The sequence below is a fragment of the Anas acuta genome, chromosome 9 (genome assembly GCF_963932015.1).
Source record: "Anas acuta chromosome 9, bAnaAcu1.1, whole genome shotgun sequence".
NCBI classification, from domain to species: domain Eukaryota; kingdom Metazoa; phylum Chordata; class Aves; order Anseriformes; family Anatidae; genus Anas; species Anas acuta.
Genome location: NC_088987.1, coordinates 10,623,336 through 10,648,089, shown reverse-complemented (window position 1 = coordinate 10,648,089; position 24,754 = coordinate 10,623,336). Strand labels below are relative to the sequence as shown.

At 46.9% G+C, this 24,754-nt stretch overlaps 1 protein-coding gene across 20 annotated transcripts in view; it reads right to left on the bottom strand.

Moving 5' to 3' along the window:
* Positions 1-24,754, bottom strand: part of LPP (LIM domain containing preferred translocation partner in lipoma) — a 381,405-nt gene that overhangs the window by 327,030 nt on the left and 29,621 nt on the right. For 6 of the 20 annotated variants that reach the window (XM_068692512.1, XM_068692520.1, XM_068692509.1 and 3 more), the window contains exon 1: positions 3,692-3,828. The exons of 2 other annotated variants lie outside the window; for them this stretch is intronic. The gene's annotated coding sequence lies outside the window, so the exon portion shown is untranslated. Of the gene's footprint in view, positions 1-2,962; positions 3,105-3,234; positions 3,625-3,691; positions 3,830-3,949; positions 4,246-7,358; positions 7,478-24,754 lie in introns of those variants that run through there. 12 more of the 20 variants (XM_068692522.1, XM_068692514.1, XM_068692521.1 and 9 more) reach the window with 6 other exon arrangements.

The following is a 24,754-nucleotide window of genomic DNA, read 5'->3' as shown; positions in this document are numbered from 1 at the left end:
GACTGTTCAGACTTCCCCACACCTGCAGGGTTTCCCAGAGCTGCAGGAGTCTTCAGGCTGCCAGAGGCTGCACAGGGTGAAGAGCACAGAGGACCAGCCACCAGCCTGTAAGCAACTCCCAGCTCGCTGCCCAGCAGCCAAGAGAGTTTATTAGGAGAAACTGCTGCACGGGTCAGGCTTTCAGACACCCGACAAGGACTGAAATGCCACCGAGTATGCATTGTTCACACAACCATGATGGGCAAAGGAACAGAGAAGCCACTGTAGGCACCCTGAGGGTATGTGTTTCCACAGACGCATGGAAACTGTCTTATTGCAAACCATTTGTCACTCACCCCAAGCTACTGCTTTTCTCCAGCTACAGTCATCAAAAGTTTCAGCGAAACCTGCATGAAATGGTCTTTTCTTTCCAATTAGATGTTTAGGATTCAAGAGGCAACACTATTGCCTGGCAAAGCTCTGAATGTACCTGATAGTCCTACAGCTGTCCTATCTTCTTTCCAGACCTGGCTACGTTCTTGTCCTCAGATAAATTCCACCTTTTAGTTACACCTACGTGGAAAAGCATTTACATTTTGTTCATTTCAATCAGCCACTTTCACCTTGGCTCCAATATCCCACAAGCACCGGTACAAGGGAACAGAGACCCTTTTTCCACAAATTCATCATTCATTCATCAACTCTGTGACACCTTTCTAGTGCGTGTTCTTTCCATAAGAGCAATCCCAAACTGTCGATGGAACTCCGTCGCGTTTTCCAGCTTCCCAGCATTTTTGCTATCCCTATTCGAGACCACATACATTCTCCACCAGATTGCACAAATCAGGAGGGAGTCACTTCAGTTTGTCGTCAGACATTACACTAATGAACCCGAGCAGCAACACTAATAAATAAGGCAACAGTCAGGCTTTGAAATCAAGTGACTGGTGTCTCCACTCTGACCATACTGTAATTGGTACTTACGTTGTAATCAACTTATGTTGTAATTAAAAATATATACTGATGATCATTAGGTATTTAAAAGCACTTCAGCTCCACTGAGACCGTAGCTGAGCACCAACTCGCTGCTGCAGCTCTGGAGCTTCATCCTATAACATCCTAGGGGAATGTGTGCTTTGGCAAGCAGTGCACCACCGAACCTGCACTTATTAGTTGGAAATTTGACTTACGCTACACCAATTCCTGATTCTGGTAAGACAGCAGCCCATCACCCGTCAGAAATGCAGCACAGCTGAAGCCGATTTTCAGAACAACGCACTTTGATGTCCAATTTGCTCTGCAAGTTTCCACAACACAAGGCAGCAAGAGCACACCTGGGATTTTCTGTACCCTCACTGCGACCGTTTGGATATTGGATCTGAAAACCACTCCCGGACCACCAGTCTGGAGGCACATTTTTGCTGGTATGCCCTGGTTTCACACGAGATTGTACCAGCAGCGATTCATCGCAGTTTGGGCCTGTACCTATAAAAGCTGCCATGAGATAATGTTTTAGTGTTACTTCCATGGACGTGTCCCCAATTTACACATAGGAGCTTATGGAGCAGACTACGAGGGACAGGCACCTCTGATAGGGACTCCTGGACAGCAGGACTGCTGACACCATGGGATGTCCCCAGGGCCTCCATGGAGCACATGGGGTGGGCCTGGCCTTTGGGAAGCAGGCCTAAAAAGCTACCCACACGTCTTCTGGGCACAAGGAGCTCATTTCACAGCCCAACCAAGTCACCTCACACCTTCTACCCACGACTAGGCACCAGCCAAGAGGTACCCAAAAGCCTACGCCGACCTTCAGCTCCACTCAGGGCCTCCAGCACCAGGGTGGCAGAAGAGCCTACGAGGTGCAGCAGGCACCTGATGCTGGAAGAGCTGCCAACACCGTCACCAACATGGATTTAGCACTGCCACCATCCCAGAGCAGAAACAAAATTCAATGATTAAAGGGCAGCAGGACTGAAGGCAGCCCCACCATTTTGCAGGGCAAGACAGCAAAGGTAGGGGCTGGCTGCTGGGTGGCCCTAGAGCCACCACCCACACCATCACCCATAGACAGCCTGTCCCATTAGGGAAAGACCCTCCAACAATGTCTGAGGAACTGAAAGAGGGGAATAACAGCACTAACAAACTCAGGAGCAATGGGATGAAGTGTCACGGGTGAGGTGAACGGGATGAAGTGTCAGCAGGAGATACAGTAGGCCAATAGGCAGAGAGAAGTTTTACACAATACATTTTAACCTCAGACGGAAATATTTCCTGAGGGAAAACCCATCTCCTAGAGCATTATTTAGCCTTGTTTGGCCTAGTCCTGCTGCAGCAAAGGTGGGGAGAACCAGAAAGTCCCTCACATCCCAAGTCTGCTGTGCTGTGCAGCAGGCTGGGCTGCACACAGGACAGCAAGCCACATTTTCCAGCGTGAACAACTGTGTTGGTAACACATAGATGAAATGTTGTGTCCTGTTCTCTGGCTCCAGGTGTTCCTCTGCCTTCCTCAGGCCCCATATTGGCAATTAATTGGTGTGCCACCACCTGCTGTATGACTTCCAGGTGCGCAGGGACTCCCTGCTCACTCTCAGATTTGGTCCCCAAAATCACTCCTGGAAGGTACAAGCACAGACTCTACAGGAAAGTGGGTCCTGTAAGGAAAGAATCTCTCAAATCTAGAGCACTTCCCAAAACTGGAGACTCCTGTGCGAGAGCTCACACTCCACATGGCTCAAAACCACTTTCTGCACATGGGCCGAGGCGTTGTGGATGCGTAGGAAGACGCATCAGCAAGCCTGGAGGTTCCCACAAACTCTTAATACTTCGTGTAACCAAGTCACCCAGGTCAGAGACAGATACCAGACAGGAACCCAACCCCAAAACCAAACAGCTGGGCCAAAAAGCCACCTCGCCCGGGTGCAGAAATCAAAGAGAAACAAACCAGAAGGCAGCGCAACCCAACCGTGGGGCCATGCTGCACCTGGAGGTACAGTAGCCAGCGCAATTAGAGCTGGAGCTTTCTCCATCAACACCTCCTACTCCGGAGCACTGCCTTCTCCCAAGCACAGCCCCAGGGCGTGGAGATCGCTCCCCGAACAATGGCAGGAATCAGATTTGTCTGTCTGAAAGGGGAGGGCAAAAATTCAATGGGGGAGGGAGGGAAACCAAAAAAAAAAAAAAAAATTAAAAGAAAAAAAAAAAAAGAAAAGCCCTGGGTGACGTAAGGGTGTGGGAAATTTCTACGTAACTTACCTGTTGGGGAAGGGTGGGCCTCCCCCGGGTGTATAAAAAGCTGCTGGGGCTTTGCTCAACTTATTATTTACTACCGGGGGTCGGGCCGGGCCAGGTGCCCACTCGGGGGCAGCGCCACCCCCGTGTGTCCCCCCCCAGGGCCAGGTGCACCTGCGGGCGGCAGGACCCGGGCTGGGGGCTCCGGGGGGGCACCGGGACCAGCAGCGAGGGGCTCTCCCCACCCTCCCCCGGCCCACCCCGGGAGCTGCTCCCACCCCAGCGCCGTGCTCGCCCCGGGTATGGAGGGGGGGCACCGGGGAGGAGCCAGCCGCGGCCACCCCCCCCCCTCCCCAACCACTTCTTCCCCAGCTCCGGCCGGGGGCTGCAGCTGCTGCCCAGCTGCCTCGGCGGGGCGGGGGGGGGGGGGGAGAGCGGCGAAGAAGAAGGGAAGGGGGCAAGTTATTATTCGCAACGATACCTCGGGGGGGGAGGAGGAGGAGGAGGAGGAGGAGGAAGAGGCGGCGGAGGCGAGCGCGGCGGCGGCGGCGGGAGGAGGCGGCGGGGGTGGACCCCGGGGCGGGGCTGGGGCCGGGGGGGGGCGCCCGGGGCCGCCCCTCTCCGCCCTCCTCTTCCTCCTCCTCCTCCTCTTCCTCTTCCCCCGGCCTCTTTCAGCCCCTCTGCCCACCCCCCCAAACCCCAATCCGGCATCCCCAGCACCCCCCCGGCACCCCCTTACCTCCCCTCCGGGCGGAGGAGGTGGGCTGGGAGCTCCGAGGGACGCCCCCCGAAACAAAAAGCGAAAGCGGCCGCCGCTGCCTCCCGCCCCGCCGGGCTGCTGAGCTCTGCCCGGGGCTGACGTCAAGGCCCCAAAATTCCTGCCTTTCCCCGCAGGCACATTTGGCCATGTAAGGGCTGGGGCCGGGGCTGGGGCGGCGGCAGCCACCGGCACCGACCCCTGCCAGCATCGCCCTAAAACTCGGGGTGGGGAGCCCCAAAAATCCCCTCGCTGTACCCCCAGCCCCGCGGGATGCTGGTGGTGTTCAACTTTTTTTTTTTTTTTTTTCCGGAAAAAAAAAGTTGCTGTGCTTTTTTTTTTTTTTTCCCCTCGATTTTTCCTCTCTTCTTCCCCAAGCCACGTTAAAAAGGTTTGGGGGGAGGGATGGGATGCTGGGGGTTACCATACAGGGTCCTGCCCTGCTCGGAGATTCAGAACAAAACCTGGCGAGCACGCTGAGGAGAAGGGGGGAAGGGAAGCTGCATTTTCTAATCTCTCCGTTTCGTGGCTGTTTATAAGGACCGCGATTAAAATAATTCCGATTTTTGAGTGGGATCGTTTTTATAAGGGGCTGCTACCCCTGGCACAGCGAGGTTGGGTCTCTGCAGTTTTTCACCCTGGGACTGGGTTTGCCCTGAAGAGCAGGGGAAGGCAGCAGGGTTACGCTGCGTTCAGGCGGCCGAGGGGAGAGCTGCCAAGCCTTACTCATTTGGAAAGAGATCTCTGGATGAGTTCTTAAGCGCTCCAAATGTATTTCGCTTTGACAATAAAGGGCTCTGCTGTGTACTTTCAGAAGATGTTTACAATCTTGCCCCATTACCAGCTTTAATGTCCGCAGTCGCTGCTTAAGAGCCCCAGGAGGGAAAGTTTGCGCCTAAGGACCCAAAAAAGGACGTTAAGTGCCTAAAAGACTGGAGAAGCTGAAGATTGGAGTTCTGATCCAGCCTCCCCTGCCCTTCCCTGGCTGCTGAAGCATCTAAAACAAGGAAGGATGGACCCGCCTGCTGTGGCAGATCGGAGACCCCAGAAGCTGCTGCTGCACCCTTAGGGGCACCCCTTCCCCAGCAGGCCCCACAGCACAGGAACTGTGACATATCCCACATTCAGCCCTTGCTGCAAACGATCTGTCTGTGGTTTATTTGGTGTCCTGCGCTGGCCCCCTGCACCAGGGGTGCTAAATTCCTGCAGAGGGACAGGGAGGACTGCTGAGGCCAGATGCCATCGTGCAGCTAAATCTGTACGAGCCTTTCAGTCCCATCACAGAAGTTTTCTAAGCACTGTGACTAGAAATACCTCAGCCTTGCCCTAGCCGCCTACCCCGTGCTTAAACCCTGCTGAGATCCAACACCAAAGCAGAATAGCATATGAGTCACTAGGGCCCCATGCTGTAGGTGTACCTAGAGTGCCAATAACGCTGCGAGCGTGGCCTGTTGTGAAAGACAAACGTGGCTGCTTCCTAAAGCACTGCTGGGCAAGGCTGGAGCACTGGCACTGGCTGCGTGGCCAAAGGCTTTGCTCAAGGCCCTGCAGGCCTGGCTTCAGTTCCTACCCGGGGGATGCTACAGCTCAAGTGTCTCCTTCCAGACCACCAGGCTGCAAGGCCATGCTCCTTCATCGCACTCCGAGGAATGCTCCTGATGGTATTTTCTGCTGCAGAGGTCAGGGAGCCATCACGAGGGACTCGCTGGCACTAATGGCTGTCAGTCTCAGCACGGTGTGGCTCTCGCCAGAGTCCTGATTTGTAGTGCTCCAGAGAAGTGGATTTACAGAGGAATTGTTGCAATTTTTTTTTTTATTATTATTCTCCTTGAAATCCTCTTTTTGCAAATCTGCAACAGTCCTTGTGTTCTATCAACTGGTATCTAGGGGAAGCGGCTGAAAACTAAAAGAAAACTGTTTGGCCCAAGATGAGAGACAAGTGTTCTCCATTTAGTATTTCAGAGAAAACCAGTGGTCAAATATTTTCCTTGTCCCCTATCCAACAATTATTGCTTCTTTATCCATCAAGCTTATGCAATTTTCCAGTCGCGTTAGCAGAAGAGAGGATACTTTGCACGTCCATAGCAGCCTCCTTTGAATGATCTCAACAATTTTAAGCTTTGGACCTCCAAAGTATGAGATAGTACTCCCACTACCTCCGTTTTGCAGGTAGGTGAGCTGTGACTAATCCTCTGCAGCACAGCGGTGGAAGTTTGATTCCCAGCCCATTACCCTTGTAACATGCAGCCCAGAACGGTCACTGCCTTGTCAAGCACTGTGTGAATTTTCTATTTTTTCAATTTCCTATCATGACCAATATCATACATTTTGGAAATGAAAGTAGAAACTTCAAGGTGTTGAGCCTGGCTGTGAAAATCTACTCTTTGCCTGGAAAGAATCAAAAATACTGGCAACATGCGATCATTCCTTTGGTAATATCTACCGCACCCTGCACCATAGCAGCAAAATGAATTAAACAGCAAAAGACTGAAATGCCTTACATTGCATAGGCCACTCAGGAGGCAGTAATACAAGAGTCAGCATGGGCCAATATTAATTCAAGGAAATGAAGTTTTTTAGTGGTTAAGGTACATGACTTGAAGCCTGGAAAACTGGCCTCTTTTCCTACTTTTCCTGTGTTGTATGACTTCAGACCAGTCAGTTCACCTTCCTGTGTCTCCAGAAGCCCTTATAAGCCCAAAGCACGCATGCAGGCTCTGCACTGCGCTTATCCTGTGTAAGAAAGGATATAGCACGACCAGCCTGAAGTAAAACCTCCCACCAGATTATTTGCAAAGGGATTCTGTACAAAGTTTTCAGAAATCAGCAGATGAAACCTCATTTTTCAGAGTCTGGGTCTCTCCTTCTTGGTGAGATTCTGGATTCAAATTCATCAAAAAACAACAACAATCACACGCACAAAAACCCAAACAAACAAAAATAAAACACAGGATTAGAAGAGCTCTTGGGAATCCATGGTAATTAATTCCTCGCACCATAAAGATGGAGCAGCTTTGCCTAAATCATACTTGCCAGATGGTCACCTGGTCTGCTCATAAGGATATCTCCAGGATCCGTTCCAGTGCTTCACAGTTAGAAAAGCTTTCCTTATCTCTAACCTAAGTCATTTTTGCTGCAATTCAACTCTTAATCAGATGAAATCGTGGGGATCTGACGTGTTCCCTCGCGAGCAACAATTCCAGAACAACAGGAAAGTCGCCCACCTGGTGAACTAATCCTTCCGTGGGTAAAAGCCAGAAAGGCTGGAAAACACACTAAGTGTGTGTTTTTTAGGAGAGTTGCTGCCTAATTTCCAGACAAAGATCAGATCCAATTAGCCTTAGATCAACTGGAGACTCCTCTGCCCCAAACAACAGCACTTTTCACCCACCTTGCCACAAGGATGCCTCTTCCCATCAAGACATGCTGCGGTGGTGCATTTGACCCTTCAGTCTCCAGAGGGTGTTCTTGGAAGCACATGCCAAATGTGAGTTCACAGCAATAGCATTCCTGTGGTAGTGGGGAAGGAATGAGGAAACACCAGCATGGATGCTAGACAGAGAGGAAAGAAAACACTCAACCTGCAAGCCTGAATTCATTTCTAACCAGGGTGCACGCTCCTGATTTAGAGATACATGCATGTTTGTTGCCTGGTAAAGGGAATCTAGGAATAGCAGCGGGCCAAGTTTTGTCATTCTCCATTTTGCAGGTATGTTTGCATCCAGACAGGAATGCAAGGCATGTGCTGGGCAGGCATTAGGATGTCATAGATCACTGACAGTGATCGAGTCTGGGCCAGAGCCCCGAGGGAATTCTCACTGACGGGGAAATACAATTTCCAACAACCCCTCCTTAACTTTTCATTAGTGTATCAGAGATAGCGCCCATTATCAAACCCTTCTGCATCTCTGTACGCATCTTTCAGTTGCACATGGTTCACCAAACTCCCCATTTTACCTGCCAATTAGTCCTAATTAATTCCATGTCATTTTACTCTTGGCTAAGATAAGCTTTGGGTAGCTCAGGCCCTTCCTATTGTCTCTCAGAAATGTATCAGCCCCTCTGCACTCACTTCAGGCTTTGCTCCCAGCTCTGCTCCATAGCTGTCTGTTCTAACTGTGCAGCACTTGGAAAGAATGGTAAAGCTTTGTAAAACTGCTAAATCCCATCACTGAAAATGGCAGTGGAGCAATGTGCCAGTGTAGCATACTTAATTTTAAGGACATACTTAAATCCAATTTGAGTCCAGTGAGATTTTAGCTTAGGTTTAAGTGTTCTGTTGAACAGGGGTGGATTTAAGGATTGAAGTGTTTTGCTAGACTGGATCTTTGGTTAATGAAGAAGGAGGGTTGCTAGTGCCTAGAAGAAAGAGCTGCCTAGCACTCTGGGTCCACAGGCAAGCCATAAAACTGCTAGTCCCTGCTGCTTGACCATTTTTCTAATGAAATGCGATGAAATTAGCAGATGCAATTAGTAAAGTTGACCATTTCATTAAGAATCCTCACTCTCTGGCCCTCAGTTTAGTAGCGAAATTGGGGGGAAAAAAAAGAAAAAAAGAAAAATAAGTAAGTTTATAGTATCTCATCAGAGTAATGTGATATAATTAAAGCAAAAGTCACTAGACTTTGTATTTGCACCATCTGGTATCTTGCACGATATCTTGCTAATGGTGAATGTCTCATGTCCAGATTTTAGCAGTAAAATCATGAGTGCTTTGTTTTACAAGACAATTGGTCAAATTCTTTAAGGAATTTACACTGAATACTGAGTACCCCAGCTTTAAAAGAAACGTTCATGGTGACAAATAATTTGGGGGACATTTTTGCATAGGCTCTGACCTCCCTGTTGAGAATCAAAGCAAAAATATTGAATGTACTAAGCAGATGTCTTCTCCTAGTGACAGCAAGATGAGCAGAGACAGCTGGTTAGAAGAACAACAACAACAAAAACACATCATCATTCCTGCTTTGGCTCCAAAAAATCTTGGACTTGTTGTCAAGGAAGAAAGCTATGTATGTAAGAAGCCAAGAAAGAGACAAATATTATTGAATCTGGTAGCATTTTAGTGAATGTGCTGGAAATAACTTAAGTAGGAAGAAAAACTGGATGCGCTCCATTGTTTATTAAAAGAATGCCTTTTCTTATTTCCACAGGGACCTATAGCCCATGTAGTCATTAACACATTTACAAAATGTATATTTTAAATACGTTGCCTCACTCATCAGTCTTGTGGGCTCTACTAAAGTAGAGTTCCAGCACATAAAAATATGTACAGCCACATAAATATATCTGCAAGCTAGAGGTGCCAACTGTGAATTTCACATGTAACTCAGTCAGGGAAGATGGGTGTAGTACAGAGACAGCTAGAGAAATCAGAAATATTAGGAAGGGAGGAGAAGAGAAAATTGGATTCCCCCTAGTGAAAAATGAGAGGAGAAGGAGGAGAAGGAGAGAATTCTGGATGAAAAACAATCTGAGCTGTGGTGAATAACATATCAAAGAGTTGTTTGACAAGACCACAAAATAAACCAGTGACCTTCTGGCCTCCCTGCACAAGGGTAGCATAGTCTTTCCCTTGATGATTTTCACGCGAACAAAACTTGAACTCTCTGCTTGGCTCCTGGACAGCTCCGTTTCCCTAAGCTTTGGACACACTTGAGGTAAGAACTACAGGATCAATGGGAAGAGTTTAAGAAATCAAAAGCTGTGCAGTTTGGCTAACACCAAAGATGAATGACTTGAGGTGGATGTTCCAGGATGTCCCACATTCCACACCATAAATTGTTGCCTTGTGCAACAGCAAAGGTCTGGATTTGCTGACTCAAGAGGCCTCTTCCATGGAATGCATCTAAATCCTTAGCCATCTCCTACAAAAGTCCTAAATAGTTTAAAGCCTCAAAGAAGCAAAGAGTCTAAGATGGTATAAGGAATGAAGGGTGTGACCAATTTGACTGACTAGCTTCTAAACAAAGAACAACAAAGGTGGACAGCCAAAAGGAAAGTGCTGGGTCTCCAGTTCTTGGTTGCCAGCTTTGCCCATTCTCAGCTTAGCAAGTAGATGACCTGTACACCATCATTTCCATTGTAGGAAATCACGGTTAAGTATCCTGCTCTGCAGCAGAGCAGCTGTGGGACTTTGGGAAAGTTGTAGATTGAGCTAAGCTGCAAAGAGCTTCCTCCATTTGCCAATATCTTTGAGAGTCTGGAAACTTTCCCGTCTCTACTGTGACAAAACCAGTTCTCAACAAAGCACAAAAAGCACACAATGAAAAACAAATCAGAGTGCCAGAACCTACTGAAGATCACCATTCTGCTTTAATTTCCTGTCTTGCTAGCCTCAGCTCCAAGGCCTGACCTGCAGTCTCAGCCACCCCAATAATTACCATGCCACAATGGAGGACCATCTTGGCCAGGAATTCCATTCTGATGCCAAGAAAATGATTCCTAGAGTGTCTCGCTGAAATGGATACATTCCCACATACAGAACACGAAAGGAATCGTGTGTGACAAACATTTTCTAATGAGAAACATTTATCCAACATGCTCCTCCCCAGTGACTCTGGAGCTTTGTGCCTCAGTGCACCATCTATAAAAAGACAACTGCACATCCAAGTCTTTGGGAGAATAAACTCAGATAATAACCTTGCTACCTCCATCAATTACTCTACGATCTCCATATACCTCATAGGACATAAATATACATGTAGACCAAATGAAGGCCCATTATAACCCATGTGCTTAACCTTGACCAACAGCATCTCTGGCCAAAGGCTGCTCCATCTGCTCCATTCTTCTGTGGGACATGGAGGCGATGCAGCGTGCCCCAGCAGTCCTGGACTCAGCTGTCCCCAGGAATTTGGATCACCAAGGAGCCAGCCCAGCCTTGCTGCCAGTGAGGTGACAGATCCCTGGCACTGGAGCTACACTCGAGCTGCTCATGAGCTGCTTGCGGCTGGAGAGGAATGTCTGCAGAGAGCTAAACCAGATTGCTCATAGATCTCTTCCAAATGGCTCGCCTCTAATCTAGCAGACAATTTGAGAGTAAATGTGAACTGGGAGCAACATCTTTACCCCTGCTGAAGTGTAGCAAGCTGACAGGAAACACAAGAACATTGAGTTTATGCACAGATATTTGGAGTTGGCTGCACAGGAGAAACCTTGGAATCTTGCTGGTCCCTTGAGAATTGCAGAAAATGCCAGACCCTCTTATACATAGTCTTTCCCCTCTTGTAGGACACGTCTGCTTCAGTTATCTGTTGGGTGCTATGGACCCACAACAGCCACGGCAGCTGCAGGAGCACTGTCATGGCCCAAGAAAGGGCTGGCACTCCAGACGGAGCTTGGGAACGTGAAGCAATACGCTTACAAATATCTGTTCAGCACAGACCTTTTAGAAAGGGACAAATAGTTTCAGAACTTCAAGAAGGCTGAAAGTAGTTTGACATCACCCATGTTTTTCAGGTCCACACCTACCACAGGGGGGAAAAGGAGTTTTTCAGTTGGTATTTCCATTATCCTGCCCACATTTCAGCCAATCGGCGCTAGCATTTGCAGAAAATCTGGACACCCATCTCACGTGTTCAACATCTCACTCTTCCAAGCGTGGGCTGAAAAATGCCACTTTTCTCCACTATTAAATCAAAAGCTGGCTACACCCATGTGTCAGCTGTTTACCACTCTCTGTCCCCTCCCTTTGGGCAGCTGACCAGGGATAATGACCTATACCCTTGAAGTATTTGTTTTATTTAGTATTACAGAGCAGGATGGTTGAAGGCAACAAGCAACCTAAGAATATAACCATTCCCACCCTATCTTATTACAATGAGAAAGATCAGCTTGTCTCTTTGCTTGCAGGAACACAGCAAAACCAGTCATCTCAACTCTTTGTGGCCAAGACTTTATCTGGGCTCTTTCCTGCTCTGTCTTTAGCCTAACCAGACTGGAGCCTTCCAGTTCAGACCATTCACTCCTGCTTTACCTTTGGGTGTGAACAACAAACTGCTTGGTTTTGCCTTATCTGTGTTGGCACTGCTCCAGAGATGCCTATGTGAGGTGGCCACTCTGCACAAGTGGTACCAACAGAGAAGCCAAACGTCGCAAGGAAGCATTTGAAAGTGCTGAGACATTGTCACAGCCACCAAAGAATTGCACCAGTTGACACTGCTGGTGTTGAGCCCCAACTGCAAGCTTTGCAGGAGGATCTGGGAATGGTACACGCCCTGTGTCAAGCCTCACCCCATGATGAGACAGGCAGGCAAATGAGAAAAATAGGGCCCTGGCCCCTTCCTGTGATTAGATCATTATAATGGGTAAATATTTTCCTAGATAGAGAGCTGAGATAAGGAACTTCAGATGTCTGAAATGGAATTTGAACAAGACTCAGAAGGACTATCCCTACCTTGTAGTTCTTTGTAACATGCTTTTATCAACTGAATGCCTTCTTCCCCCAAATACCTGGGAAATTAAGTGGGAACTTGTTAATAGCTAAAGGTGAAGACATAGATCTCATGGAATAATTTTTTATTGAAGAACCATAGCTCAATTTTAGTCAGCAGTGAGATCATTCACCAGGAAATATATAGAAGTGATTTAGAAATAGGTATCAAGGGTTAATTCCCTGACAACATTACAGCTCTACACCATTCAGTCTAAATATTTACTGAGGAGTAAAGAAAAGCATCTGAGTTGTAGAGTCCCAGAGATTGGCTTTGTGAAGTCTCTAATGAGAGCCTGTTGCAGCACAGAAAAATTATTGTGATTAGAAAAGAAAAAATTAAATCGGTGTTCTTGTGCTATAGCAAAGAATGATTAGTCATTCCTCGTTCCTTTCTCCGCCTTATTCATGATTTTTTCAACCTCTGCTATATTCTCTCCCTCAGTGTCGCAATCCCACTCTGACCTTTCTCAGAGTTTGGGGGCTTTTGCATCAGAGATGTTGGTTTACGAGCCTCCTTAGTGGCAGGTTGTCTTTGAGGAACAAGTCTGACTTAAACCTCACTTAATATCCAAGAATGTTCTCCGGTATTTGACCTCTTCGTGGCTGAAACAATATTCTTCACACAATAACCTTGGTGTTTCAAAGCTGTGACCAACACCTGTGGAGTTTCCAAACAAATGGGCTCAGCGTTCCTTGATGCACTTCTAGTTACTGATCCCATGTTTGATTGCTTTGTAATTATACTTGTAAAACATGCTATGGGGTTACACATAGGGGAAAAAAAAATAAATCATATTTCAGAATGGTAGGGGATTTATGGGAGCTGCAAGACAAAGAAAAACCCACCTTTCTTTCTTCATTGTTTTCCTTGGAAGCCAGCCACCAAAGTTTCCTTGTCAGTAATACAGGGGTTTGTAAATAGAACAAAGAGCTTCCTCACACCGAGGCTCATTATATAACCCCAGTGAAGTCATGGTGTGTCTTCACATGCAGTTCCCTTGAACTTTGCATCTTGCTCCTCCTGAGAACAGTCTTGCATGCCAGCTTGAACAGATGTGGTTTCCTTTAGGAAAAGTTTTCTGTTAGGGTCATTCTGACTTCCCTTTCAGAGCTTTCCAGCTTCATGTGCTCTTTGCTCAGGGGATTACTGCAGTGACCACTTGCTCCATGTGCTACTGTTAAGCTTCTCCTCACCTGCTGGCTGAGCTGAATGAATGCCGAAATCTCTGTTCTGCAAAAAAACCTGACATTTCATGTTTTCCTGAATTGAACCGGAAAGTTGCCATTTCCTTTGAACCCAAATTCTGAGAAACGTCATTTCAGAAAGAGCAAAATGGCCTTACTGCAGCCTTTTGTTTGGGTGTTATTGACATGTATTCAAACAAGACTTGAGCTAGTCTAAAATGCCTCAGGTTCCAAGGGCTCCCCAATGCGCCAGGGCAGCACCCCCTGTCCTGAAGACATCTAGGGGGCCATGGACTCTGCTGAGGGTGTTCTGCTGGACAGACAAAGTCAGAAAACATGGCTGGAGATGTGACACTGAGCCAGGTGGAGTTTTATCTCGCCCCACGTAAATATTCTAGAATTGTTTCCACCTCAATGCCACCAGGCCACCAATATACTCTAAGCTTATAAGTATCTAATTCTTGTTTTCTGGCCTCACTGAAAGCAAAGGCTTTTACCATACCTCACTGAAGATATAATTCAAAGAGAGTTGTAGAAGCTGATATTTCCAACATACTGAGTGCCTATCAAGTGAAAAGTGCAGCTTGAAGAAGTTTTAACTTTAATCAGGACACAAGGTTGTGCAGACCCCTATATTTAAATACCAGCACATCTGTTCTTTCAGCTTTAGTTGGTTAGAAAAGTTTTCAAGCGAACAAGAATAAGACATTCTATGGCTGATAAAGAGCATCAAATGAAAAAGTTCATGCTGGTTGAACTAAGCTAAGATAAGCTTGTGTGTAGGCAGCTCTGAAGCAGCAACAATATAGCAGGAAAAACAGCCCTACCCTGTGAACAAATGAGAAAAACAAAACAAAGAAAACAATGGGGGAAAAGCTGCTTCTACCTGGCCTTCATGGAAAAAAAATCGAGAGAAAAACAAAAAACAACGGGGGAATAAACAAAAACACACTTCAAGACTGGAATCTCATCAGAGTCAAAGTCAGTGTAACTCCTGTATCACAACAGTTCGCAGGTCTAATAGATACAAAGCTGTTCCTTCACCCGAAAACCAAACACAGAAGTCACGGAAACCCATCATGCCAATTCTGTGGCTGCTTTCCGGAGCAGAATCTCTTTAAATGTCAATGTTCCCTTTGTTCTGTTCACCCTTTATAATGAATCTATCATCTGTTTGGTAAAAGATCCAATGAAATATGTAATAAGGTTATCTCACCATCTCTGTCTATTGTAAAGCCGTATCTCCTCTTCCACTCATTAATTATTGTCTTCCATTTCCTGTGTCAGGTCTAAATTAGAAAATAAAGACTCAAGACTTACGAGCTTAACAACTTACCATACATCAGCTGAGCTGTTTTAACTCTCCATGCATTCCCTCTTAGCCCATAATAAACAAAACCAGTGTGACTTTGCAGTGCGTAGGCTTGCAATCTATGCAATTTAGCTTAACTATCTTGTAGTGTCAGCTAAGCTGACAGTGATAGTTACCATGGCTAAGCTGATATTCAGTCTTCATATTGCAAGACTTTGTCTTAAAATCTTGGGAGCAGAGCTCTACCACTACATCCAGAAAACTACAATGATTTATGTGCTGCCAAGATATGCTGAAAGAAAGAGAGAAAGAACAGAAAATAAATAAATAAATAAATAAATAACAGAAAGGAAAGAACAGAAAGAGAAAGAAAGAAGGAGAAAAAGAAAGAAAAGAAAAAAAGGAGGGAAGGGAAGGGACATAATTACATGATTATCAGTCAATGCCCCTTGGTTTGCAGTTTTTAAAGCAAGAACTGCTCAAACTTTGGATCAAGAAGCGAAGCAATCTATTTCTGAAGTGCAAACAGGGAAAAGTTATATGAGTCTTCTAGCAATTTCAGGCAAATATATCACAGAAGCGGCATGCTTAGGCTTTTTACTGTGCATCTGTCTGAGGTTTCCAGTAAGATTTCCCTGATATATAGTAAGAGTCAAAACTCTAATCTGTTTTAACTCTTTTTTATTGTCTCTGCAGCACTAACTTTGAAAAATGGCCTCGTCCCCAAAGAACTGCACACAGTCCGTGTAGGGAAGCTGTTAAAATAAATGCATTACATAAAAATATTGCAGGGAAACTCAGCTCTGAGGGTTTGGGAGCCACAACATACAGATGTAAAACAGAACAGCAGAAGTATGAGTGGAGGTCAGAGGCAGAGAACAAGGGAAGTCCCCTGTCTGGCAGTTGTTGCACATGATCTCTGGAATCAGCAATTCCTACTCTGCCTTCTCAGGGCCGCAGTGTTTTAATAAATGGCTCTGCTTATGTTAATGTCCTTCTGCCTTCCTCCTCACTGACCTCAATGCGCATGGAGCTGATTCATAAAGTTTCTTCTTTTTCTGCATTTGAGTGCTTTCTGGAGACCTTTTTTGTACTGTTCTGCCTGTGGGATGTCTAGCTGATTTATAGAGACTCAGACCCAGCCGAGCATTGCGTTGGCCGCCCTACCTGAATATTGTATTTCCTACACACCATGTTCCTATCTCTGTCTACCACAGTCTGATTTTAGATAATCTGTACGTTGTTCAAAGAAGAGAGTGTACTTTCTCCCTCCCAGAAAAGCTCCTGAGATACTCTGGAGTAAAAAGGTGCTTTTCCACTTGTCTTCCTTGCAGAGTGGTGATATTTGTCTAGACACCGATTGTGGAAACTCAGGCAAAGAATAATGTGCGGATGAGAACATGATTCAGTCGTGGAAAAAAACAGACAAATCCCAGGTTGCCTCAAAAGGTTGAATCACAAATAAGATGGCAAAAAGATCTAAGAACACAGGAGATGACAGAGGAGCTCAGCTTGGCGTTTGTCTGTTAATTCCAGCAGAATATGCAGATTCCACCCTCATGACACCACTGCATCATCTCACCTCATCAGTGCCTCATGACGCAACCCTTTTCTGTAGCGTTGAGTCAGCATCCCTGTGCGATCTCATCTTGGTCATGCAAGCTGGGAGAAAGGCTGTCCGAAGAGGGAGAAAGCTGTGACCGACCTATCCAAAGGTCCCCGGGGGGATTTAAATACTCGTGGTCATTTCACAAACACTCCTCCCAGGAAATAACATGGGCTTAGAAAACTTTCACGGGTGGGACATAAAATGCCACAGCACTGTGCTACAGGGGAGCTCACACAGCAGGTAGAAAGGTAATAAATATCATGGGTTGAAATGAAGGACCAAAAAATGCCTGCACTAAACTCTTGGAGCTCCAAAAGAAGTTGCAAAGGACATTTTCCCTGAAGTGACTGGTAGGAATGATTCTGCCTGCACAGCTCTGCTAGAGGCCTGGAGCTGAGAGAAGTTTTCTTACAGCATCAAACTCAGTGCAGCACAGCAAACCTCTGCTCCCCTAGCCAACAAAAGCTGTTCCCTATTTTGACCAAAACATTGAAAGAATCTAAAAACTCTTGCAAGAGTCCACTTCCAAGAGGCGACGTAAAGAGTAGCTTTATGCTAGAAGAAACCCAGCCACGCACAGATTAAAATACTGGCACACTAGCCCTGAGTCTGATCTTAGACAATCCCTGAGGCTTAAACACAAGTCTAAAAACGCACCATGGCGCACCAAGCTGTGCAGTTCTGTAATACCACAGTCAGAGTAAGAGCTCTTCCTGGAAGCACCAGTTCCAAATACCTGATCCCAGTCAGAGGCCAGGTGCTTCTTGTCGTATTTGCACATACTAGTCCCTTTTGTTGGGGGATTTAGGTCACAAGAGCGTAGGAAAGGCAGCTCTGAATCACCTGGCTTTTGCACGTGTTGCCTACACATTGTGCAAAGGTTTCTGAACTCAGCCTCCTTTCAAGACACACCCTTTGTTTGTTACTTTCTCTTAGGGCTTTTTCGCAACCCCATCCACTGCCAACATAAACAAGGTTTCAACATCTTCCTCCAATCTGTCTTGCTCCGCTCTGCTCTAAATGTCAACCAGCAACATAGCGCTGTTCACTTGCTTAATTGGGCAAAATACTTGCCATTGCAACCCCGCGCCATGACTCCCTCCGGGAGAAAGTTTCTTGGGAATTACAAATGACGGGACCTGCAATTCCGTGTTAGTCACATTGCTACCAGATACCAAGAGCCTTGCGCAGGTAGGACTGTGGCTGGCACTGCTGAGCAGCTGTCAAACCTCTGCAGCACACTGGGGAAGGCGAGGAAGAGAAATGGTGAAGGACTGCGATGGCTGGTAGTTGTTTCTGCAGTTACAGTGCTTTCTACTTCTACTTGCACCCCGTGCATCAAGTGCAGGGGAGACAAAATGCTGCCATCTGAAAGCATCAGCTCAGCTGGCATGAAACAAACTGTGGGACATGCTTCCATTCCTAATAACCGGGATAACTGGGGTAGGTGCCCTCTCAATCAAGAGACTCGGTGGGTTGGACCTGATGATCTCCTGAGGTCCCTTCCCAACCTCTACAATTCTGTGATTGTGCGACTCCACAATAAATGCTCTTTGACCAGTGTCTGCAAGCAGCTAGGAGACACAGCCACCACGGAGACCTTCTTCATTCCCAAATATTGTCCACAGCAGCAAGCAGACATAACGCACTGAACAGGGCACATCTAGCAAGCCCAGGAGCATGGGGGGTTGTGCTGTGCCTACACTTGGCCACTCGACGCAGCCCGTGGAACTAAAAGATTAGCACGGCTGCCCCAGGACTCCCTGCGCACGGTGTTTAATGTATGTTTGCATCTGTCCACGTTTTTGGCAGGGCCTGCTGCTTGTCTCAGAGGGAGCTATCCTGTGCGTGGGCTGGGACAACATCCTGTTATGCTCGCAGGCGACAGGCACACACCATGCCGGACTGTCATCAGCCTCCTGAGCCTCTGCCCAGCCCGAAGCCCGTCTGTGGGCGGTGCTGCTCACCGGCTGAAGGCGGTTGCTTTTATCAGCAACCTTGATCACGGGGATTTTCTCTTATTCCATGCTCTAGCTTCCTCCAGCCTTGGATTTGCATAAAATCCTGGGTTAAGACTAGTCTGATCCCAGGATGAGAACGTTGCATCATGCCCAGCAAACCATCCCGAACTGGCACTCGACTGGGTGTAACTGCACTGGAAACAAAACCGTGCAGGGACAACTTGAGTTTTCCTTAGAAATAGGAGGTGCTTGCTTTGTAGATCAGACTTCTGCACGCCGTACCGGATTGTGACGGCAACTCCCAGCCAAGTCTCTATTTGTTTGCAGCCCGTGTTGCCACAGCAGCCAGGTGCTTTCCATGTTCAGTCCCTGGTGCTGCACTGCAGTGAGAACCATGTCCGGCCTCCAGGGGCTGCCACCAGCTACTGAATAATACGAACATGCTGACCTTGGTGATGGAAGGCAGCATCTTGCTTTCTCTATGTGCTCCCTAGCCAGCAGCAGCTGCAGGGAAACAAGTCCCATGGCGTAGCTAAAAGTATGAATTCAAGTCTTGTTGGACATGCTGGTGGATACTCCTGGTTGCAAAAGGTATCATTCAGACCAAGGAGTTAAAGATAACAGGTTGCAATAGTAGCCGTGTTACTTTCTGAGGGGTTGTGCTCTACAGGAAGGTGCCTGATGGGCTTTTCTAGGTCCTACTTTGCTAAGCCCAAATACATGTTTATGGAGGTGGGGGTGATCATCCAGGCAGCATTCACAACTCTCAAGTTTTTCTCTGGGTAAAATAACAGAGCAAAACCAAGGTTGAGCAACACCAAGTGTTCAATATAGAAACCACCCTTTACCCTGCTCACCTTTCCATTGCCACCGTATGGCTGAGAAGATGGCTCAAGCTTTTTCCTTGCTAAGTGCCAGATTCACCTGCTGCAAGCTGCTTTGACAAAGCATGGACACAGATGGACTATCAGAGGATGTAACATCAACAAGAGGTTGTGAATGACACTGGGCTACAGACTGCCCCACGGCCTCAAATCCCTCAAAGCAGTGCTGATCTACTCGTAATACCTATATTATCTTGCTGTAATATAAAAAGATATACTTCCTGCTAAAAATGGCATGCTCCCCTTGCCAGCTAGACGCAATCTAGATCTGTCTTTGTCATTACAGTATCCAGTACCTGGCAAGCCAACAGCTGACAAACTCTGAAACTGAAGACAGAAATATGACAAGCGGAATGGTGCTGGTTGGATCAGAGGTGCTTGTACACACAGGGAAATCACCCATCCACTGCCACGAGCCATCCTGCAGCTCACAGCTGGACCAAAGGGGTTCATCCTTGGCCTTTCACTTACTGCTGTCATTGCCTGGAAATGTTGTTTTTTCAGACATTGTAGTATACTCAGGCTCAGCCAAGATGTCACTTCATGAAACCGAGTGTGCAGTCATATTGGTGGGAGAAAACTCCAGTGCTTTGTGTCAGCAGTGCTCAAAAACCAAGAGCTCCTGCACCCAAGAAATAAAATACCCCATCCTTTGCCCAGTTACAAGCAATGCATCAGCTCTGTCTCATGCCAAAATATCCATTCCCCAACACCACAGTGACCAAAACAAAAGGAAAGAAGTCTGTAGATTGCAGTCTTAAACCAGAAATGAGATTGAAATTGTGATTGCAAACACCGTAGGAGCTTTCCCACCTTGCTGCTGAGATTATTTATTTATTTGTATGTGATTTCAGTAAAGATTTTACTCGATTGAGAAGTTTTCTGTTTGGGGATGTTTTTGTCCTGATGATGATATTGGATCATGCCAGACCTCCACCTGCGCATCTCACTTGCACAGCTGCAGCCCCACCTTTCTCCCAAGAAACACCGAGAGCATTCCTCCTTGTAGAGGAAGAGAGTGAGCTCTTTGCCCAGAACAACAGAGGAGCCTGCCTTCCTGGTAGCAAAAGCCTTTTCATATAAACACCCAGAAAAGAAGACAAGTTGGTGACAACTCGTGCTTGTACCACCAAGCAAATGAAGCAAGCTAAGAAAAGAGTTTAATGGCTAGTGTGAAGGAAGTGTATGATAATTAAAAAAAAAAAAAAAAAGAATATTTATCAGTGCATTCCCTCTGAGAACCAGGTTAACTGTAGTTAAACTTTTCTAGCCCCATTTAAAAAGTATTCTACGTTTAGGTAAATTGAGTCAGAGATTTTTCAGTTGGCGCAAATACACGGCAAAGCAAAGACTCCCATCTCTCACTACTTACTTCATACTCCTCGATGCCAACCTTCCTTCTCCAGGAGGACAAAAAGAGAAGTTGGCTCTAGAAAATATAGCCAGTGTTTACATTTTATTGATCTATGGACATTGCTGTTGGCCTCAACATGACAACAGCGCAGCAAAGAGAGCCTTTCATTTGCCTGTGCTTGGCAGAAAGTGCCTTTCTTTGGTTACTCAGCTGAAGTTGACAAGTTGCCCAGTATTTTTATTATCAGTTTGTCAGCTCTATCTCACTACTGCCCTCTTAATTTATTATTTTGCATTTCAAAATCACAGGTGTGACTCATTGCGCAGCCAGAGGTTATAATGAAGTGTCCCACTCATATTTTAGCTCACCCTTTGTTCAAGACAATGCGGATTGCAGAAGGTTTCTGAGGAGGTAAGAGGATTGCAAAAGAGACGAAGAGTCTTCTTTTATCTAACCAACGTGTGGGCAGTGAAACTACCTGATATGAAACCGGCTGGGTGCAAAGGTGGGCACGGAGGTTCATTTGTCATTATTGTGAGGGCTGAGACTCAGAAGATAGAGCAGCTGTAACTGAAGATAGGCAACCAAACACAAATCACCTCACCTTGAGGATGAGGCCAGCAAGGGAATCCTAGGATAATACACACCTCTCAGGATTGCCTCTACTCTTTAGTTTCCAACAGGACAGAAGATGAAAACCAAGCAGACAGTCGCTTTTCAATTAGCAAGTCTTATCATCCGCGTCCTATGATTTAAATCAAGAAGTGACTTTAAACACAAGATTTTGAACTATTTGTTCTGCCAGCATTGTGCAATTAAGCATCTTGTTGCATTAGAGTTTTTGAAATATGAAAATATGTTTTGTAGCATAAAATGACGCAGCCATCCTCTATGGTGCTGGCAGAAGAGAAGATGGAGCACGTGGAAAGAGCATCTTGCTATTGACTCTGAAAAACGTTGTGGAAATCATGGTATGAATCAAGAGATTGTCTATATGAAAAATTGTTGGGAATGCTTCCTGTTACCGTGTTCCTGTTACCTGTTCCTCTGCTTAGCTCATGCTAAGAGAAGAGACCCTTTTATCCCAAAAGAGTCGTCTCCAAACCCAGAACTATTCTGAATTAATTTGCTCTTTTAATTGGCTTCTGAATGGAGCTGGCCCCCAAAGCAGAGATGCTGGTTTCACCCTATGTGCATGCAAACCGCACAAACTTGAGAAGGCACAACCACAATTTGTTCCTAACAGTGAGCTTCCAAAGTCACCCTCCACAGTGTCCTGGCAAGTCTTATCGCCCTTCCCAGGGGACAAGATGCATGTCCTGTTGCCAGAGTACCCGGAGCAGTGACAAGCAGGGGCAGAGCTGTTAGCAACACTCGGTTTCTTTAAGGCTGCAACACGGAGCACGCAGTCTGCTCTGTCTCACTAGAGGGGAAAACTGTGACTCAAAGGCTGTCCAGTGGCAACAGGGAAAACTACACCAAGAGCACTTGTTCAGCTCTGCCATATCCAATTTCTGTCAAGTATAGAATAATAGCTATCCAGCGAGCTGGGACATGTTCTACCAGCATCAATAGAGTTGTGCTTCAGAGCATCCCTCGAGGTAGCAGAGAATTATCCCTATTTTATAAATGAGGTAACTCAGGTACAGGGATTAAAGCCAAAATGTTCCAACCTGGCTGCCTACTGCTAGGTACCTACACCCATATTTACGCAACTTATGTGGCCTGATTTTCAGAAGGGCAGGGCAATGAAAATTTTGGCCTGAGGGATTTGTTCACACACAGTTTACGGGTAACAACGCCCAGGATGGAAGGCTGGTCTCTGCTACCTGTCTTACTCCTTAACCACTAAAAACATCCTTTCTGCCACTAGCCAGCAGCTGGCAAAAATCCCTGCTGTCCCCATTCACCATGCAGGAGCTCAGAATGAGCAATGCAGACTCGCTGCCTACATACTCACAATGAGAGACTTGTAAAGAGCAGCAGCAGGAGTAAATTCTTGCTATTTCTTTGCTCCCTTCTCTGCTCTTTGGACCTTGAGCAACTTTGCTTGCAGTGCTTAGCTAAACCAGCATGTCTGGTGTGCAAACTTCTGTTCTGTCCCACGTGCCATCTTCCTCCTCTCCTCCCCATGCATCACATCCTTGTCAAGGCACCTGTAGTGCCACAGCACAGGTCCAGTGCAGAACCAGTTACACAGAGCAGCAGGAAAGGGGGAAATCCAGCCACATGAACTTCTGAACTGCTCACGCACAAAAGCACCAACAGCAGCGAGCTGATCCCCGTGTCTCATCACCTTCCTCTTGCAGTCTCTTTCTGGGCTTTAACTGAGCTTCAAAACGTGCTGTGGTTTATCGGGAAATCTTAAGTAGTAAGAAAATTCAGGAAAAATATTTCACTGCACCAACAACCAGCAAAGCCCAGGAGGCAGAACACTTGCTGGCTATAAGGGAGCCCTGCAAGCGCCCCTGCTAAAATCAACCCTGCTAGGGGCTAATGGGGTGCTTGTCTTATCTCGTTAAAGAGCCTTGCTGTCTTGAGAAGTGCACTTAAAAAAATAGCACTGGTGGTTGGTTGCTACAGGAGGAAAGGAGGACAGAGGACTTCAACCGTCTCTGGGGAACAATTGCTGGCCAGGTCACCTCAAGCCTGACCTGCAACACCAAGTCCTTGCTACAAACCTGCTGCTGTCTGCCCTCGTGCCCTGTTTCATCTGCCACTTCTTCCCCCCTCCCTGAGGTTGTGCCCTGCGCACAGGGCTCCCACTCGGCTGCTCTGTAGCATCCTCCCAGCCAGAGGGAGGACGGGTGAGAGGAGGCGACAACCTCCAGCAAAGGTTAAGGCTGCAAAAGAAGGAAGTGTCAGCTCAATCAGGTCAGCTCAGTCAGCCGACTGCTGCTGTAATCCCTCTGCCCTGGGTCTCCTGCATTGCTCTGCCAGCGCACTGGAGGCTGCCACACAAGCAGGACCCCATTCACCCTGTCTCCATGGTGCTGCAAGCCCTCAGTCCCCAGGGAAAAGGGGTGAGGAGGAAGCAGCTGATGACAGGAACCTCCCAGAGCTGTTTTGAGCCCAACTCTTTGCAATGCTTGTTGCTATAAACTGCTTCTCTGTATTTTGGGAACGTGGACTTTGAGAGAGCCCTCGCTTGAGAGCAACCTGAAGTTCAGAAATTGGACTCAGCACCCTCTGGTTTCTTCAGAAGAAGGCTGAGAGCTGAACCAACTCCTGCACTCCAGCTCAACTCCACATTCCCAGTGGGCCCAGAAATACTGAGAAACGGGTTGTGAAATGGCAGCAACCGAGTCCCTCCGGCCTGCTAGCCACCAGGAGGAAGCCAGCAGAGCACATGCCTCCTATCTGATAAAAGCCGGTGCTGCACTTCATGCGGCAGCCAGTGCATTATTCCACAGTGAAAACAAACCCTATTCTTCTCTGCCAGATAAACACACTTGATCCTATAAAGAGCAGCATTTCTGACTATTCAGCAGCAGCCAAACTCACGATGGGAAAAATAACAGGTGTTTGTCAGGCACTCCTTGTTTATTCACAGTGCTTAAAATAATTGCTTAAAAAAATCCAACAGAGATTTAATTTTCTATGCTCCCACATTTAAAAAAAAAAAAAAAAACTAAGCTTGGCTCATGGTAGTTGAAGGCAATTCATTATGAAAGAGGTGTTCTTTCTGTTGTGGTAGCAAAGAAACCTGCTTATGAAAGCTCCAGAGGAGCAGAATAGCAGAGCAAATTCCTGTCTAGAACCAACACCTCCCTGTGCTTTTCATCGAGCTCTCCAGGTGGAAGCTTTCGTTATCAAAACGTGTAATTTCACTGTCAAAACGGGGCAGAGCGGGGATTAAGCTCCGCCAGTCAGTGTCTTTCACTGCCCATCTCCGTCACTGCCTTTTATAACACAGCGATAGCCTTGGGCTGGCGTGTGCCCTTCCCTCTTGTTCTGATGGTGGAGCTGGAGGAAAAGTGCACTGCCCCAGGGAAGAACGCGTGCATCAGAGGCACAAAGTGTGCTTCAGCCTCTGCTTGCTTCT